The sequence below is a fragment of the Salmo trutta genome, chromosome 9 (assembly GCF_901001165.1).
Source record: "Salmo trutta chromosome 9, fSalTru1.1, whole genome shotgun sequence".
Taxonomy (NCBI): Eukaryota; Metazoa; Chordata; class Actinopteri; order Salmoniformes; family Salmonidae; genus Salmo; species Salmo trutta.
In genome coordinates this window covers 13,657,569-13,677,744 of record NC_042965.1, presented here as the reverse complement: position 1 = coordinate 13,677,744, position 20,176 = coordinate 13,657,569, and the positions used below count along the sequence as shown (strand labels likewise).

At 42.2% G+C, this 20,176-nt stretch overlaps 1 protein-coding gene across 2 annotated transcripts in view; it reads right to left on the bottom strand.

The window, feature by feature from the left end:
- Window positions 1-15,507, bottom strand: part of LOC115199936 (uncharacterized) — a 32,642-nt gene extending 17,135 nt beyond the window's left edge. The window contains exon 1 of one of the 2 annotated variants that reach the window (XM_029762498.1): window positions 15,448-15,507. The gene's annotated coding sequence lies outside the window, so the exon portion shown is untranslated. Of the gene's footprint in view, window positions 1-13,902; window positions 14,103-15,447 lie in introns of those variants that run through there. The other variant, XM_029762497.1, reaches the window with a different exon arrangement.
- Between the last annotated feature and the right edge of the window lie 4,669 nt (window positions 15,508-20,176).

Here is a 20,176-nt window from a genome sequence, read left to right as displayed (position 1 = left end):
ACCCTCTACCGTTTGTACTAGCCACCATCGAACAGCTCCGTGGGGCTCGTTCTTTTACGACGCTGGACCTGCAGAGCACCTACAATCTTATCCGCATCTGAGAGGGGGATGAGTGGAAAACGACCTTCAGCACGGCGTCTGGGCACTACAAGTACTTAGTGATGCCTTATGGACTAGCCAATGCTCCATCAGTGTTTCAGACCTTCGTGAACGAGGTGTTCCGGGACATGATGGGTGCAAGGTGGTCGTGTATACCAACGACATCCTGGTCTACTCGGCCACCTTGGAGGATCACATCTCTCGCGTCTGAGTAGTCCTGAGATGCCTCCTGGATAACTACCTTTATGTTAAAGCAGAGTTCCATCAGGTCAATGTCTCCTTAAGGTACCGGATCAGCCCACAGGGGTTGAGTATGAATGAAAGGAAGGTTGAAGCAGTTAGGTCATGGCCAGTCCCAACCACCATAAAGGGGCTCCAACGGTTTCTGGAGGTTTGCCAACTTCTACCGCCACTTCATTACGAACTTTAGCTCCATCGCCTCTCCTCAAGGGTGGTCCTCGTAAGTTGGTGTGAAGTCCTGCAGCTGATGAGGCCTTCTGCCTACTGAAGGGGCTTTTCACCTCCGCCCCCTTGCTGAAACACAGATCATACGCTGCCCTTCGTGGACACCTCAGAAGTGTGTGGGTGGGAGCCATCCTGTTCCAACACTAAGGTAACCCACAGAAATTGTATACATGTGCATACATCTCAAAGAAACTGCCTCCTGCAGAGAGGAACTAGGATGTTGGCGACCGGGAGCTCCTGGCGGTGAATTTGCAATTAGAAGAGTGGGAAACACTGGCTGGAGGGCACCAAGGAGCCATTCCTCATCCTCACCGACCATCGGAACCTGGAGTACATACGGACGGTGAGTCGGCTGAACCCGCGCCAATCAAGATGGGCCCTTTACTTCACTAGATTCAACTTCACCCTGTCATATCGCCCAGGTTCTAAGAATATCAAAGCCGATGGCCTCGCCACAATTCGGGAGAGGTTCCGATCCTGAGTGCACCCATCATTCCACCCTCTGAAATTGTTCCTCCCGTGCTTTGGGACATAGATGTGGACATCCGCCAGTCTCTGGAGAGGGAACCGCTCCTGATACCTGCCCTCCAGAGCGCACCTACGTCCCTACGGGGTAAGGGATCGGCTGCTGACCTGGGCACACAACCCTTGCCGCTGGATGCCCAGGTATCACCTGCACCATTCAATATCTCTCTGCTAAGTATTGGTGGCCCACCTTGGCACGGGAGGTTGCCCGCTATGTCAACTCCTGCTCCGTATGTGCCCAAACCAACACTCCCTCGGCACGCTCCAGCAGGGAAACTCCTTCCCCCTTCCCATGCCTCAGTTGCCTTGGCCCAATCTGTCCATAGACTTCGTCACTGATCTCCCCCTTTCTGATGGATTTACCACTATGGTTGTTGTTGACAGATTCTTTATGTCCTGCCGTTCTCTATATCCCTCTCTCTGGTCTACCCACCGCTCTCCAGGTCGCTGAGGTACTATTCCAGCAGGTCTTCTGGCACTATGGCCTTCCGGAGGACATCGTTTCCGACCGTGGTCCCCAAATCATGTTGCGGGTCTGAAAAGCCTTTATGAAGAAGCACGCGGCCACGGTCAGCCTCGCATCCGGGTACCAGCCTCAGTCCAATGGCGCAGGTGGAGAGGATCAACCAGGAACTGGGGAGGTTCCTTAGGAGTCACTGTCAGAACCGACAGGGGGAGTAGGCTCGGTTCATTCCCTGGGCGGAGTACGCCCAGAACTCACTTTGTCACTCCTCCACCGGGCTGACTCCCTTCCAGGAGCCCTGGCTCCATGGACTTCGAGCCATACCGAGGCCCCTGCAGGGGTCTGCCATCAGAAGGATCAGGTGGACCACCACCGCAGTGAGGCTCCCATGTTCCATCCTGGTGATCGCTTCTGGCCTTCCACCAGGAACTTCCCGCTACGCCTCCCCTGCCAGAAGCTGAGCCCCCGGGTTTTGTGGCCCTTCAAGGTCCTCCGGAGGGTCAATTAAGTAATTTATTGTCTACAACTCCCCACCAACTACCGGTGGCCGGTGGTTCCTGGTCCCCTGGCTGATGCTGTCCCCCGCGACACCCCACCACCTCCCCTGGACCTCGAGGGGACCCCCGCCTATGCTGTTAGGTCCCTCCTGGACTCCTGACGTCGTGGGGGTCAGCTCCAGTACCTGGTGAACTGGGAGGTGTATGGTCCTGAGGAGTGCTGTTGGGTCCCGGTGGCGGACATCCTGGACCCCAACATCATCCAGGATTTCAATCTCCGCCGTTTGGATCGACTCGCTCCTTGCCCTTGGGGCCATCCTGCGGCTGGAGCCACGTGTTGGGGGGTACTGTCATGCCTACTCCTGCTCTTGCCGTCGCCGGTCTACTATCCACCGGCCCTGGCAACCATCATTACGCACACCTGGACATCATTATTTCCTTGATTACTCTCCCTTTATTTAGTTACTAGGTAGTAGGGTTTTCATTCACGTTCTGTTTTATCTGCATTTATCATTATTAAACTCACCATCTGCACCTGCTTCCTGACTCCCGGCGTATATGTAACTATAATAGCCACTTATATTTTGCCTATCAACAATGGCTTGACTTAATTTTGATGTTTTGAAGGTGTGGATTTTATTAAGCTTCAGCTACTGCAAGCCTATTTATTATATGAAGGCAGTGTGCACTGGCGCTCCAATTGACTCTGACAGTTGAATTTAAGGTGAAGAATATTTCAGGCCTATCAGTTACTCCTATATTATAATGCAACTTTAAACAAAATATTTGGATCAAATGTACAAATTAGCCTCCTTCTGTATAATAAGCGGTAGCCATCTGACAAAGAAATGCATGGCGGTGTCGTAGCATGCCAGGCCTTTCCAGAGATGTTTGGTCGGGTTCAAGTCCAGGCTCTGGCTGGGCCACTCACGGACATTCAGAGACTTGTCCTGAAGCCACTCCTGCTTTGTCTTGGCTGTGTGCTTAGGGTCGTTGTCCTGTTGGAAGGTGAACCTTCGTCCCAGTCTGAGGTCCTGAGCACTCTGGAGCAGGTTTTCATCAAGGTTCTCTCCCTGTACTTTGCTCCGTTCATCTTTCCCTCGATCCTGAGCTCTATGGACAATTCCTTTGACCTCATGACTTGGTTTTTGCTCTGACTCACTGTCAACTGTGGGATCTTATATAGACAGGTGTGCCTTTCCAAATGATGCCCAATCAATTGAATTTACTACAGGTGGACTCCAATCAAGTTGTAGAAACATCTCAAGGATGATCAATGGAAACAGGATGCACCTGAGCTCAATTTCAAGTCTCATAGCAAAGGGTCTGAATACTTATGTAAATAAGGAATATGTTTTTCATTTTTAATACATTAGCAAAAAAAAATCGAAAAACCTGTTTTCGCTTTATCATTATGGGGTATTGTGTGTAGATTGAGGACATGTTTTTATTTAATCCATTTTATAATAAGGCTGTAATGTAACAAAATGTGGAAAAAGTGAAGGGGTCTGAGGCCAATATCCCTCATTTATTGATGGAGCTGACTGCACCAACTCGGATCTGAATGCATATGGATGTTTGGAAAATTAGAATCTTCCATGTCATGTTGTCCAGTGCCAATTTTTCATAAAGGAAACCCTGAAATGCGTATATTGTTTTTTTCCAGATTTTTTAATATTCGCATGAAAATCTGTAGCCAATGGGATGGAAACCTAAAGACACCCTAAAGACTCTGGCAAGTGTGCTAGTCCAGTGTCACTGTGATTATACCTGCACATCATGGTTCACCAGCAGCCCCAAACATCTAAAGAATAAGCTACAGACTAGGTTTGAATATTTCCCAATAACCCAGTATTTCCTGCCCAAACCGGAAGTGTCATTCTAAAGCATATAATGCATATTAATATGTCTGGATTTGATTAGAGATTTGATTGGCATGAAAATTCAAGTCTGATGCTACTGAAGCTTGATGAGCCATACATTAAATACATTTTATGAGCCCTACATTAAAGGCATTTTATGAACCCAAGCCCCAAAAAGACCAAATGAGTCTGCCTTTATCCAATACGTAGCCTATGATATAGTCTACCGCACATTACGCACGAAAGAAAAACACAAAAGCCCATAGATGTAGCTATGTTAAAAAAACAAGGTGACACCCAAAAGCCAGATGGAGATGTGTAAACTGGATGCGCATTCAGTCCTTAAATTACTGTAGCATACTGTATGCTGCAGCAAATGTAGGAACCACAATGGAAATTGGTCTCCGACTTTATTGTGCATTCTTAGTCACTTAAAAAATTGGTCGACAAACCCTCAACCTTCTGGCCCGTAGGCCTGCATGTCATCAACTGTGCCATAACAGAAAAGTAGTCTAAACATTATTTTGAGTTAATTCTATGAGGGCAGGGTGTTCAATTTATTTTACAGTACAAGGGGAGGGTCGTGTGAAAATAGTTTTCACTTTGGGGAGGGGGGGTGCATTGTTTTTTATGATGCCTTGAAACAGAATAGAGCTAAGCACAGGCAAAATCTTAAAATTGGCTGTCTAGCAATGATCAACAACCAAATTGACAGAGCTTGAAGAATTGAAAAAATAATAATGTGCAAATATTGTACAATCCAGGTGTGCAAAGCTCTTAGAGACTTACCCAGAAAGACTCACAGCTGTAATCGTTGCCAAAGGTGATTCTAACATGTATTGGCTCAGCGGTTGTGAATACTTATATAAATGAGATATTTCTGTATTTCATTTTCTATACATTTGTTAAAATATCTAAAAACATGTTTTCAATTTGTCATTATGGGGTATTGTGTTTAGATGGGTGAGAACCCCCCCATGTAATCAATTTAGCATTCAGGCTGTAACACAACACAATATGGAACAAGTCAAGGGGTAGGAATAATTTTCGCAGTCTTCGGAAATAAAGGTGTTATCTAGAACCTAAAAGGGTTCTTCCACTGTGCCCATAGGAGAACCCTTTCTTGTTCCAGGTAAAAAAAAGGTAAAAAAAAACGTTTTGGTTGCAGGTAGAACTCTTTTGGGTTCCATGTAGAAACCTCTATGTAAAGGGTTTTACATGGAACCCCAAATAGTTCTACCTGCAACCAAAAAGGGTTTTACCTGGAACAAGAAAGGGTTCTCCTATGGGGACAGTGGAAGAACCCTTTTGGAACCCTTTTTTCTAAGAGTGTGAAGGCACTGTAGCTCTATCATCAGAGTTATATAGCAAGTAACTGTATGCTTGATCATGTTTTTTCAGATAGGCCTACATGAAGGTAGCCTATTCATTTGGCATGTAGCTAGCTAGCTAGCTAAGCAAACAACATGTGCCATGTAGCTTGCTTCATCAGAGATTAGGCTTTAGCAAAGAGCCTGACATCGGCAAGACTTCCTCCTGGTAAAGTTGTCAGTCGGACTAACTATCATCATTAGGGCTGCTATGGTGACCGTATTACCACCACACCGGCAGTCACGGGTCATGGCCGCAGTCAAATTCCACGTGATCGTTGAGTCACGGTAACTAGGCTTCTCTGTTTTCTCAGTGACATTCAAATCAGCATTGAAAAAAGGAGCAAGTTTAAGTTTGTTCCACCTGAGCGAGTCTGACCAGATGTCAGAGGACACTATGATGTCACACAAAATGGGTTTGATGGATCGCTGGAAAAGAGCAGGAATAGGCTTTTCTAGGCTACAGTCCAAGTTGTCTTCCAATGGTAGAACTGCTGTCGGCATCCAAAGATTATCCAACTTTAATAAACGCTTGGAGGTAAGGATGACAGCAGTGGTGTAGTCTACGGTGATACGGATATCACTTATTATTGTTATCTACATAGCGCATTGATGTGAATCACACTGCTGCTCTCTCGTTTAGCTATTTGCACCTTACAGATTGTGGTTGTTGTAGATGGCTGTTCACAAATCTAAATGTGTATTTGAACCCAATAATGGTTGATTTCAAGAAGTTTAAGCTGCCTATCAAACATTGCTTTTGAAACCAGTGGACAGCCAGTGAAATATGTGATCTTGCAACAGCTGCACAGAGCGGATCTCAGCCTATGGAATAAAACTGGGGCTTTTATTGGTCAATCTAATTCATGCTGATAATGTTTTGTTATCCATAGGCCTAATAGACACATGTTCAAACTCGCACACTTTTAATAGACTTAAAGGGGCAATCTGTAGTTGCTACATCAATTTTTGGACTTGTAAATTATATATATAGTACGAGTCAAAAGATTGGACACACCTACTCATTCAAGGGTTTTTCTTTATTTTTACTATTTTCTACATTGTAGAATAATAGTGAAGACATCAAAACTAATGAAGTAACACATATGGAATCATGTAGTAACCAAAAAAGTGTAAAACAAATTAAAACATTTTAGATTTTTGATTCTTCAAAGTAGTCACCCTTTGCCTTGATGACAGCTTTGCACACTCTTGGCATTCTCTCAACCAGCTTCGCCTGGAATGCTTATCCAACAGTCTTGAAGGAGTTCCCACATGCTAAGCACTTGTTGGCTGCTTTTCCTTCACTCTGCGGTACAACTCATCCCAAACCATCTCAATTGGGTTGAGGTCAGGTGATTGTGGAGGCCAAGGCATCTGATGCAGCACTCCATCACTCTCTTTCTTGGCCAAATAGACTTACACAGCCTGGAGGTATGTTTTCCTGTTGAAAAACAAATGATAGTCCCACTAAGCACAAACCAGATGGGATGGCGTATTGCTGCAGAATGCTGTGGGAGCCATGCTGGTTAAGTGTGCCTTGAATTCTAAATAAATCACTGACAGTGTCACCAGCAAAGCACCCCCACACCATCACATCTCCTCCTCCATGTTGGAACCACACATTCAGAGATCATCTGTTCACCTACTCTGCGTCTCACAAAGACATACCGGTTGGAACCATAAGTCTCACATTTGGACTCATCAGACCAACGGACAGATTTCCTCAGGTCTAATGTTCATTGCTCATGTTTCTTGGCCCAAGCAAGTGTCTTCCTCTTATTGGTGTCCTTTAGTAGTGGTTTCTTTGTAGCAATTCGACCATGAAGGCCTGATTCACACAGTCTCCTCTGAACAGTTGATGTTGAGATGCGTCTGCTACTTGAACTCTGTGAAGCATTTATTTGTGCTGCAATCTGAGGTGCAGTTAACTCTAATGAACTTATCCTCTGCAGCAGCGGTCACTCTGGGTCTTCCTTTCCTGTGGTGGTCCTGATGAGAGCCAGTTTCATCATACTGCACTTGAAAAAAAAGTAAAAGTTCTTGGAATTTTCCGGATTGACTGACCTTCATTTCTTAGAGTAATGATGGACTGTCGTTTCTCTTTGCCTTTTTAAGCTGTTCTTGCCATATTATGGACTTGGTCTTTTACCAAATAGGGCTACATTCTGTATACCACCCCTACATTTTTATTTTAGTAATTTAGCAGATGCTCTTATCCAGAGCGACTTACAGTAGTGAATGCATTATTTTTTTTTCCGTACTGGTCCCCCGTGGGAATCGAACCACAGCCCTGGCGTTGCAAACACCATGCTCTACCAACAGAGCCACACGGGACCCTACCTTGTCATAACACAACTAATTGGCTCAAACACATTAGGAAGGAAAGAAATTCCACAAATACATTTTTAGGCACACTTGTTAATTGAAATGTATTCCAGGTGACTACCTCATGAAGCTGGTTGAGAGAATGTCAAGAGTGTGCAAAGCTGTCATTAAGGCAAATGGTGGCTACTTTCAAGAATCACAAATATAAAAAAAGTGTAAAATACTTTTTTGGTTACTACATGATTCCATATGTGTTATTTCATAGTTTTGATGTCTTCATTAGTAGAAAATAGTAAAAATAAAGAAAAACCCTTGAATGAGTAGGTGTGTCCAAACTTTTGACTGGTACTTATATATATATATATATATATATACATACATATATATATATATAGTTGAAGTCAGAAGTTTACATACACCTTAGCCAAATACATTTAAACTCAGTTTTTCACAATTCCTGACATTTAATCCTAGTAAAAATTCCTGTTTTAGGTCAGTTAGGATCACCACTTTATTTTAAGAATGTGAAATGTCAGAATAATAGTAGAGAGAATGATTTATTTCAGATTTATTTCTTTCATCACATTCCCAGTGGGTCAGAAGTTTACATCCACTCAATTAGTATTTGGTAGCATTGCCTTTAAATTATTGTGTCAAATGTTTCGGGTAGCCTTCCACAAGCATCCCACAATAAGTTGGGTGAATTTTGTCCCATTCCTCCTGATAGAGCTGGTGTAACTGAGTCAGGTTTGCCCACAAATTTCTATAGGATTGAGGTCAGGGCTTTGTGATGGCCACTCCAATACCTTGACTTTGTTGTCCTTAAGCCATTTTGCCACAACTTTGGAAGTATGCTTGGGGTCATTGTCCATTTGGAAGATCCATTTACGACCAAGCTTTAACTTCCTGACTGATGTCTTGAGATGTTGCTTCAATATATCCACATAATTTTCTTCCTCATGATGCCATCTATTTTGTGAAGTACACCAGTCCCTCCTTCAGCAAAGCACCCCCACAACATGATGCTGCCACCCCGTGCTTCACCATTGGGATGGTGTTCTTCGGCTTGCAAGCCTCCCCTTTTTCCTCCAAACTTAACGATGGTCATTATGGCCAAACAGTTCTATTTTTGTTTCATCAGACCAGAGGACATTTCTCCAAAAAGTACAACCTTTGTCCCCATGTGCAGTTGCAAACCGTAGTCTGGCTTTTTTATGGCAGTTTTGGAGCAGTGCCTTCTTCCTTGCTGAGTGGCCTTTCAGGTTATGTCGATATAGGACTCGTTTTACTGTGGATATAGATACTTTTGTACCTGTTTCCTCCAGCATCTTCACAAGGTCCTTTGCTGTTGTTCTGGGATTGATTTGCACTTTTCGCACCAAAGTACATTCATCTCTAGGAGACAGAACGTGTCTTCTTCATGAGCGGTATGACGGCTTTGTGGTCCCATGGTGTTTATACTTGCGTACTATTGTTTGTACAGGTGAACGTGGTACCTTCAGGCATTTGGAAATTGCTCCCAAGGATGAACCAGAATTGTGGAGGTCTGCAAGGATTTTTCTGAGGTCTTTGCTGATTTCTTTTGATTTTCCCATGATGTCAAGCAAAGAGGCATTGAGTTTGAAGGTAGGCCTTGAAATACCCAAATAATTGACTCAAATGATGTCAATTAGCCTATCAGAAGCTTCTAAAGCCATGACATAATTTTCAGAAATTTTCCAAACCGTTTAAAGGCACAGTCAACTTAGTGTATGTAAACTTCTGACCCACTGAAATTGTGATACAGTGAATTTATGTGAAATAATCTGTCTGTAAACAATTGTTGGAAAAGATACTTGTGTCATGCACAAAGTAGATGTCCTAACCGACTTGCCAAAACTATACTTTGTTAACAAGAAATTTGTGGAGTGGTTGAAAACGAGTTTTAATGACTCCAACCTAAGTGTATGTAAACTTCTGACTTCAACTGTGTATATCCATTGATTCTTGAAGAATATAACTTATAAATGCCTCATGAGCTTAGTTGAACTGTCAGACTCCATGAGAACCCAAATTATACGCTTGTTTTTCTCCAATGTTTGTAAACATTTTAAATGTAAACAAACACTGTATAGCCTCATAACATAGTTAAAACAATAATTGTTATATCATGGATGGTCAGTCCTTGCATCCATAGCTCTGTCTATTAATCTGAGAGTGGTTACATTTCTCCAGGCCCATCCCTCAGCTTTTTACTAAAACAGGCGGGGCGTCCATTTTGTTATTGTTTCATCTGTGGATTTGCCCTTTAAACAGCTGCATATTATCAAGATATCAAAGCTTCACCAACAAAAGTTAAACAATACGCCTATAGCAAATGCAGCATATGGAATTCATTTTTCACATGAAAATAGGACTTTCCACTAGTGCTCAAAGCATGCCATTCCATGAGCGCAGCATTTTTCCCCCAATTCGAATCCTCCATGACAACAAAATCATAAACAACAGAGTAGGGCTGGCTAATAGTTTTGGGGTTATGCTCAGGTAAACCAATTTGGCTAATCTATACTTCCATATTTCCAAGTCCTTTTCTTGAAGATCAAGTTGTAACATTTATTGGAATGACTGGAATTCTGATAGACTTTGGTTTTTAATGTAAAGATATAATTTAATCGTATTATTATATGTAGTAGAAAGTGATGGGTTAGAAGAAGTCTACATAACCAACCCATAAAGTAAAATGTAACATCCATATATGGCCAGCTATATAAACTTTAACATTGATTTATCCTGCAATAGATGTGGTTCAATTGGTAACATACATTTTTGTCTTCTTCTAATTCCTTCGAAGGGGAAAATCATCTAAAGGTAACTGAATGTAATCAGATTACGTTGCTGAGTTTGGGGACTCCAAAAGTTATGTTACTGATTACAATTGTGGACATGTAACTTGTAACTGTAACGGATTACATTTAGAAAGTAACCCACCCAACCCTGCTGACATTAATGCAAGTGAAAATGAAATCAAACATCTCATAAGAGCCCTGGCATTAAGCAATTTTTTGCATGGAATAATCGAAATGTGTAGTTCTGACTATAATTTTCAAGAGGTGATGATTGTATGCCCCATTCACATTCTAGTCAGAACTAGGAAACTCAGAAATGTCCGACTTGCTGACTCGTTGAACGTGGCACCTGTATAACTACAACCAGTTAGCAAGTCGGAAATGTCCATGTTCCGACTAGCACATGAACAAGGCATCACAACCAAATAGTTAACTTTTATTTAACAATGCCTTGTAAACAGCACGCAGTTGTCAATAGTTTTAGCGGAGCTGGTGGTCTCCTTGCCCCCCAGCAGGCAAAATGAACGCTCTGCACCTTATTGTGATGTTTATTGATAGTGACATAGAGATCCTATTCAATGACTGGAGGGACTGTGTCATAAAACCTCAAAGTTCCGTAATGGGGCCAAAATGGAAGCCATCTTGGTCAGGGAGAAATCCAAAATCAGCCTATTTGGAATGAATGGCAGTAGAGGCATAGGTGATACATTTCCTGCTGTTACTTATGCAGGAAAATAAAAGTAAGGCATGTGATGTCAGAAATTGTGTAATGGAATTATAGTCACCCTAAAATATTGTCAGATAATTATAAATACAGTTTATACAGGTTTTATACAAATGTTCTGTATAAATAGCCTCTAAAATATATGTAAACAGACCATAAATGTCCTATCATCAAATGATTTCATCCAGTGTATGGCTGTGGATTGACTGCATTGTTTGAATGGATATTGCCAGTTAATTAAAACAATTATTCGAATCATTCCTCTTAAATGGGCTGGCTAGCTAGCTAACACATATACAGTGCAGATCAATTCTTCACATTCATTATTTTACACGTTAGCTGTGTTTGAATACTCATACTAACTGCACTAACCATACTATTTGTGAAGTAAATTGAGTATGTAGCATGATTATTGGTCATAGTATGGATATAGTTATTATGCCAAAAGTTCCCAGATGTCATACTAAATTCACCAAAATACAAAGTATACAAGCAGTGAACACTATTTCCGTACTTTTAGGGCCCATAATGCAATTCTTCAGAAAATGGGCGTGGCTTCACAACGTTTTCAGATTTGAAGAAAATGGCAGAAAATATGCAGACGGAGTCCAATGAGAGCAGATACAAATTCATTGCTTTAACTAATTATGACAAATGTTAAGAAAATGTTGAGCAATGTAATTGGGTAATGACTTTTCAAATAAGTTACACATTATGTTGGCTGACAATGTGTTAGCTACGCTATCCTTACAAACCGCATAGCATATCATTACAGCAGTATGTAACGGTATGTTAGCTAGCTACCTAATGTTAGTTGGCTACTAATACATTGAACTTGCCAGGCAGTATATTAACTATATGCTATTTAACTAACTACTCAACATTTATTGACTTGATTATTCACGTCATTCTTAGCTAAGTAGTATAGTCGTTGTGCGTTCTCAATGGACATCGTTAATCCTGACTATCTACTCCGATTTCAAAGCAATCTAGTCTGAGTGTGCAGGAGTGCAAAATAACTGATGAATTTACAAACGCTCAACGGCCGGTGTCAGTAAACGTCGGCAAAAAAAGCAGTGGCAAAGCAGTGGCAAAAAAAGTATAATTAAATTGTTGCCAGCAGCACAGTTAGTCACAAATGCTCTAGATACCATGTAAACAGCCTAACCAGCTCTGCTAGGGCGAGTAAAATGGTCAGAGTGAGGTGTTCTCTCATTTGTATCAGGGAGTAGCTAGCCAACGTTAGCCAGTTAGCTTGGGTGCTTGACTGCCATTGTGAAGTCAGAACGCTCGGATCAACCCTACACCTTGGCCAGAGCGTCCAATGTGTGCTCTGGACGCTACGAGCGCGAACGCTCTGGATTTATGAACGCACTCTGGCATTCCAGATTGAATTTACAAACACACCCGAAATCGTAAAATGTCTAGCTAGTCATTTGTTATGCTAACAAGCTAGCAAGAGGTTGCATAACAGCATCAACTTCCAGTAGACAGGCGAAGCGCTAGTACACTCAACTGAAAGGATACCGTTCGTTTACAGTATACTAAAATGAACTAATAGTATGTAGTATATACTCATTAAGTATCTAGTATACAGTATGTTAGTATGGGTATTCCAACACAGCCAATATGTTATCACAGCACTGGCAAATCATGGTTGACAAACATCGCTGACCTTTAGACCATAATAAGAAGGTTCATGATCATTCTAGTAGTCTAATTCCTAATTATATGGATAACGACCTATATACCTCTTTCTGTGTTTGCAAACATTGTCACACAAGGGCGATGTGGGCAAGTTGGTAGCAGAACAAGGGGGGGTTATTATAGAACGCCAGCAAAAAAATAACAATATTTACATTTTGCTTATGAGTTCATTTCACAGTACTTTTGGATTATAATTGGATTTTAAGGCTCGTATGAATGTCCTGCCCAACATAATGCTTGTGTCATCATTGCAAATCAACTGCATTATACTTTTAAAAACCAGTTCAACTTCAACCAGTAAAATGGCTCTTTGGCTAGCTTTTGCTACAGCCTATATCAATGAGCTTTTAGCATTCTAGCTAACAGCTGCTGCATCCAAAATAGTTATTTTGCAAAAATCACAACCAAACATAATCTTATAATCTCAAGCAAGAATCAAAACATCAATGTAAGCGTATGTTCAAGCAACAATCAAAACATCATTGTAAACGTATGAGAACCCCAAAAGGTTATTTTGTTTAGAAGTAATAAAAACTTAAATCTAGGCTATGTTGAATGGACGCAGATGCCGATGGCTTTTTACTGCTGCCAATAGTTGCGCGCATCAGTGTGTCGTGTACTGGAAACGCGTCTATTAGGTAGAAGGTCGCAGCCCTGCCCACCTATGGCGTAAACTACCTGTGGTTACTTAGGTTATCCCATTGGCTCACTGCAAAAAACGTCACCCTTTTCTAACGCTATTTTCTTGTTGTCTGCTAGTTTTAGTCAATTACATTTAAGAGAAGTACAACGTCTAAAGATGACTTTTCATCATTGCCTGTTCCAGAGCGTTTTCGCTACATAGAAAAACGTAATATTGTACGGCTTCCCTCATGCCGTTTTTCATGATGGTGCTAGCAGCCATGTGAGTGAGTGCTAGATAACTACCTACCGGAACATTAAGCTAGCCAAGACCAACAACAAACAGACGGACTATACAGCTACAACTAGTGGGTGGCGTTACAAATTGACTATACTAAACAAGTTAAATGTATTACCTGTAATTTAAATGTTTTCCACACACATCGCTACGTTTAGCCTACTTGGACACCGGGACCCATATTTCACATGATGAATAGCCTGAAGCCACAGGGCTCTTCTTGCAGGGTCTATTTCCCTACATGGGAGCATTGCGGACTGCAGGTTGGGACTTTTGACCTGGTTACATGTACATTGAACAACACAGCAGCTTTTCTGCATGTTTTGTGATTTCTGTATAATTAAACATTGACGACGAAGTTGGCTCTTTTTCAATGGGTGATCGAGGGGAATTCCTTGTGTATATTGACTCGGAGTATCTTAACCAACTTCATTTGGCTTCAATGTGTTATTGAGTCTTCGCATAGGAATGAATGTGATGGCTTTGCATTGGTATATACTACTTGTGTTTGATGCCGATGATGATTGCAGATGCATAGCTACTTCGTGATTTATTATTTTATGGGCTAGTGGAACATTGAGTTTAGGAAACAGCAGCAGGAGCGCGGGCAATCAGGGAAATTGAGTGAATCATCATTAGTCTTTCATTAGGGTATCATGCCATGAAAGTAATGTTCAATTTCTGCACACATTTCCCCTCACACCCTCACCATTTCGTCCTGTCAGGCACCAAGGAATTCCATATGATTGAATAATAGTTATGAAACTTCAATAAACAGTAAATGTAAAAATGTATCAAAAACATCAGGAAAATGTTTGCCTTTTTGAGTTTTGCAGAGGCAATAAAGTAGATTTACACAATGTCTTAAACAGTACCCATTTTATGAAAAATACTTGGTCATGTTAGCGAGGTCACTGAGATTGACATCACTTTTAGAAGTGATCTCAGGCCAAGAAAGCATAATAAAAGTTACCCCACAGACACATACAGTACACCCAACATAACAAACACACACATCAATGTAATATCACAATAGAAACAATCCAACACTTACATATCACAGATCAATTTACACATTTATATGCATATACATTTAAGTATACAATGATCCTGTCACTGGAAGCAGTACTATAAACAGTGGTCTGTCTATCGTCTTTCTTTTTTGTTTGTGAGAATGACAGTGGGCAGTAATCAGGCCTATTACAGCTGAAGAGTAAATGTTTGGCTGAGGTTTCAGTGATGATAATAAGCAGTGGTGAGTTGAGTTTACAGAGCAGGCCCTGATTAGAGGATCACGGTGGATGGAACTGGATTGTCATTTTGATTAGAGGACTGGTGTCAATCTAACTAGATGGGAATATCTCAATGCAGTAGGTACAGTTTGACCCGTGACCAATTCATCTCCCAAATCCTTTGAACTTCTGCTTTTTTTGTAAACATATTTCCCACCCAAGACATTATTACGAAAAAAGAAGGATTGTCATTCTGGAATGGATTCAGTACTTATATATTGTTTTAGTGCATTGGGAAAGAAGCGTCTCTGTCAACAATCTAAGAGAAACCATATGTGGGTGTTTCTCACACAAGCCTTTAGGGACAATTTCTAACACAGAGCCTTCCAACATTCCCACCACAACAATAACGTTTTCCAAACCATTCTTACCTGCTCTCCGAAGATGTCCAAGATTTTGACCACCATCATAGACTTTGAGGGAATGTTTCTGTGGTGTTCTGATTGTCAGCCCATTTTCTAATGTGTTTCTCTTAGTCTTTATCCACACCCAGGGATTTACAGGGCTGACAACCCACTTTACTGTTGCCACGGGCACAATGAGCTAAGTCGCAGGATTTGTTTGTGGTTGGTGAGGGGGTAAGTTTCAGTATTGTCATAGTAACAAAAAAAACTTTACCAACAGGTGTACAGAATATGATTCAGAGACATTCTGGATAATAGTCTATGGAAAGTTTTTCAGTTGTTGGGCAGCAAAACTTAACCATTGTATCTATATGCATTGGTCTTGCAGCCTATGGTAGTAATTCAATAATCCTCCAAGATAATGCTTTAAAGGTCACATGTGTGTGAGTGAGAAGGAAGCTTAGCATTATCGAGTGCATTTGGGGCTCCTTGGTGATGCTTTTATCACTGCTCCATACCTCATTTGAGGACTTTTTAAGGAGAACAGCTGAAGAAGGAATTCATATATCTAGATTTTGTCTGTCTCCACCTTGTACCCGGTGAGCTGCATGTTGGACTGATTCCAGGAGAGGAGGCTTCATGTGGTAGAGCTCCTGTTGTCTGGTTCCACTTACAAACCTGTCGCCATCCATGTCTTTGACGTTGGCCAGGTGAAACGGCTGTTGAACAGAAGCAGCTAGAACCTGACAGTATAGTACAGTACAGCCACCACTGTCTTTCTACTGACAGCTACACTGCCCTAGACCTTAGTCGATGATGTGTTCTCCAACTGTGAAATCAAATCACCATATAGGTTGTCATGTGAGAGGGGAGACATTGGTAATTTATAGGAATAAATGTTTTTCAGTGTCATTGCAGCAGGAGGTCAGACTCAGGCGCTCCCATTTCCATATCCCTAGTGTGTCCTGACTTCGGAAATAGAAGTTCCTGGCAGATGAGTCCAGTGTCTCTTCAGTCTAATATTTTGATTGTGTATCCACCCATTGTAAAACTAAAAGTGGATCCTAGTCTTAGCTCATATGGAGAAAATGTTAAAGGGACATTTCAAAAACGTGATATTCATCATCTCAAGCAAAAAAATAAGATTTGTCTTTTTGTTGCTTTAGTTCCCAGTCCCAATAAGTCTACTGTAGTTGTTTCTCCCCATGTATGACTGGAAAGCCTGTGAAAGTTCTGAGGGCATCATTCCTACTTAATAAGTGGAAGAACATCAAAACTGGGTATTCCCCACAGTCTATTTAGACACTAGCCATGTCTGTTTGACCTCTGTGTCCAAGACAAGCTAGTTCATCTCCACAGGGACCAGTTACCAGTGACATTGGAATACTTTTCTATGTGACTTACAATAGGAGTCTCTTATGCAATGCCCTTGGTGACTTTTCTGTCAACTACACTCAATGAGATATTTTCACATGCACCATTTCCCCAGACAGGGTAGCCCTATCAAAACTGGTAACTGGGTATGTTTGATGAGTCAAAAGACAATTTCCTGTGCAGGGGAGAGAATATTTTCAAAGTTATAAGCAGCTGAGTTTCTTTTCGGGTCACATAAACCTTGTTTAGCTAACGCGGACCTAAACTAGGCTCTTCAAGCACAAGGGGAGTGGTGTTTTGACATATCCCGGAAACCCAGTTATTGAGTTTATTGCTTAGGACACAACATATTAAACCATTGATTCTTTAATAGTTCTCATAATTATTCATACTTGGGTTTGCGGTTCCGTTCTTTATTGCGACAACAATGTCAGTAGAGGAACAGATTAAGTCACGGAATCTCAATAAACCCCCAATTACCTCATCTCAGTTTTTGGCCTCCTTGTTCCAGTTCTTCCCTAGTTACCCACGCTGAAGAGTCCCCCAGTCCCCAAACCCATGGCCATGCTAAAGTAGGAGATGAGATGTGCAAATGAACCATTAGACATGGGAGCAGTGTGCTCATATCCCCAACACTGCCTGTCCTTGTCTGTAGGCCCATTAACTCCACACCATTTAGAAAGAGGTCTTGCCCCTCTCAGTTGTCCCACTATGGGGGTTTCCTGGCCTTCGCCATGATGTCATCCCCATAGTTTAAGGCCTCAGGGTTGGGCCCTTTTATACTGTCAATGGTTGGGGCCTCAATGTGGGGGGGTGGAGGGATGAGCTGCACTCACTCTCTGGGCCAGAATTGTAATCCATCTAATCCATCTCTCCTGGGTATCAATACTGATATCCAGAGACATTACTGTGCAGCCGTATTCATCGACCTGGCCAAGGCTTTCGACTTTGTCAATCACCACATTCTTATGGGCAGACTCAACAGCCTTGGTTTCTCAAATGATTGCCTCACCTGGTTCACCAACTACTTCTCTGAGAGAGTTCAGTGTGTCAACTCGGAGGGCCTGCTGTCCAGACCTCTGGCAATCTCTATGGAGGTGCCACAGGGTTCAAATCTCGGGCCGACTCTCTTCTCTGTATACATTAATGATGTCGCTCTTGCTGCTGGTGATTCTCTGATCCACCTCTACGCAGACGACACGATTCTGTATACCACTGGCCCTTCTTTGGACACTGTGTTAACTAACCTCCAGATGAGTTTCAATGCCATACAACTCTCCTTCCGTGGCCTCTAACTGCTCTTAAATGCAAGTAAAACTAAATGCATGCTCTTCAACCGATCGCTGCCCGCACCTGCCCGCCCGTCCAGCATCACTACTCTGGACGGTTCTGACTTAGAATATGTGGACAACTACAAATACCTAGGTGTCTGGTTAGACTGTAAACTCTCCTTCCAGACTCACATTAAGCATGTCCAATCCAAAATTAAATCTAGAATCGGCTTCCTATTTTGCAACAAAGCATCCAACACTCATGCTGCCAAACATGCCCTCGTAAAACTGACCATCCTACCGAACCTCGACTTCGGCGATGTAATTTACAAAATAGCCTCCAACACTCTACTCAACAAATTGGATGCAGTCTGTCACAGTGCCATCCGTTTTGTCACCAAAGCCCCCTATACTACCCACCACTGCAACCTGTACGCTCTCGTTGGCTGGCCTTCGCTTCATACTCGTCGCCAAACCCACTGGCTCCACGTCATCTACAAGTCTCTGCTAGGTAAAGCCCCGCCTTATCTCAGCTCACTGGTCACCATAGCAGCATCCACCCATAGCACGCACTCCAGCAGGTATATCTCACTGGTCACCCCCAAAGCCAATTCTTTCTTTGGCCGCCTTTCCTTCCAGTTCTCTGCTGCCAATGACTGGAACGAACTGCAAAAATCACTGAAGCTGGAGACTCATATCTCCCTCACTAGCTTTAAGCACCAGCTGTCAGAGCAGCTCACAGATCACTGCACCTGTACATCTGTAAATAGCCCATCAACTACCTCATCCCCTACTGTATTTATTTATTTATCTTGCTCCTTTGCACCCCAGTATCTCTACTTGCACATTCATCTTCTGCACATCTACCATTCCAGTGTTTAATTGCTATATTATAATTACTTCGCCACCATGGCCTATTTATTGCCTTACCTCCCTTATCCTACCTCATTTGCACACACTGTATGTAGACTTTTCTACTGTATTATTGACTGTATGTTTGTTTATTCCATTTGTAACTCTGTGTTGTTTTATGTGTCAAACTGCTTTGCTTTATCTTGGCCAGGTCGCAGTTGTAAATGAGAACATGTTCTCAACTTGCCTACCTGGTTAAATAAAGGTGAAATAAAAAAATAAAAAAACTGAAGATGTGTTTCATTACGCTTAAACACATTGGGAGAGATCTGTAGTGTCATTCACATCAGTTTACAATTACATCCAAAGAGTCTGTCTGGGTTAGGTGAATGTATGAACAGCACACAGCCCACGGGATCCTAGGAGGCCAGGTGGTACTGTAGCCTACAGTGAGGGAAAAAAAGTATTTGATCCCCTGCTGATTTTGTACGTTTGCCCACTGACAAAGAAATGATCAGTCTATAATTTTAATGGTAGGTTTATTTGAACAGTGAAAGACAGAATAACAACAAAAAAATCCTGAAAAACACGTAAAAAATGTTATAAATTGATTTGCATTTTAATGAGGGACATAAGTATTTGACCCCCTCTCAATCAGAAAGATTTCTGGCTCCCAGGTGTCTTTTATACAGGTAACGAGCTGAGATTAGGAGCACACTCTTAAAGGGAGTGCTCCTAATCTCAGCTTGTTACCTGTATAAAAGACACCTGTCCACAGAAGCAATCAATCAGATTACAAACTCTCCACCATGGCCAAGACCAAAGAGCTCTCCAAGGATGTCAGGGACACGATTGTAGACCTACACAAGGCTGAAATGGGCTACAAGACCATCGCCAAGCAGCTTGGTGAGAAGGTGACAACAGTTGGTGCGATTATTCGCAAATGGAAGAAACACAAAATAACTGTCAATCTCCCTCGGCCTGGGGCTCCATGCAAGATCTCACCTCGTGGAGTTGCAATGATCATGAGAACGGTGAGGAATCAGCCCAGAACTACACGGGAGGATCTTGTCAATGATGTCAAGGCAGCTGGGACTATTGTCACCAAGAAAACTATTGGTAACACACTACGCCGTGAAGGACTGAAATCCTGCAGCGCCCGCAAGGTCCCCCTGCTCAAGAAAGCACATATACATGCCCGTCTGAAGTTTGCCAATGAACATCTGAATGATTCAGAGGACAACTGGGTGAAAGTGTTG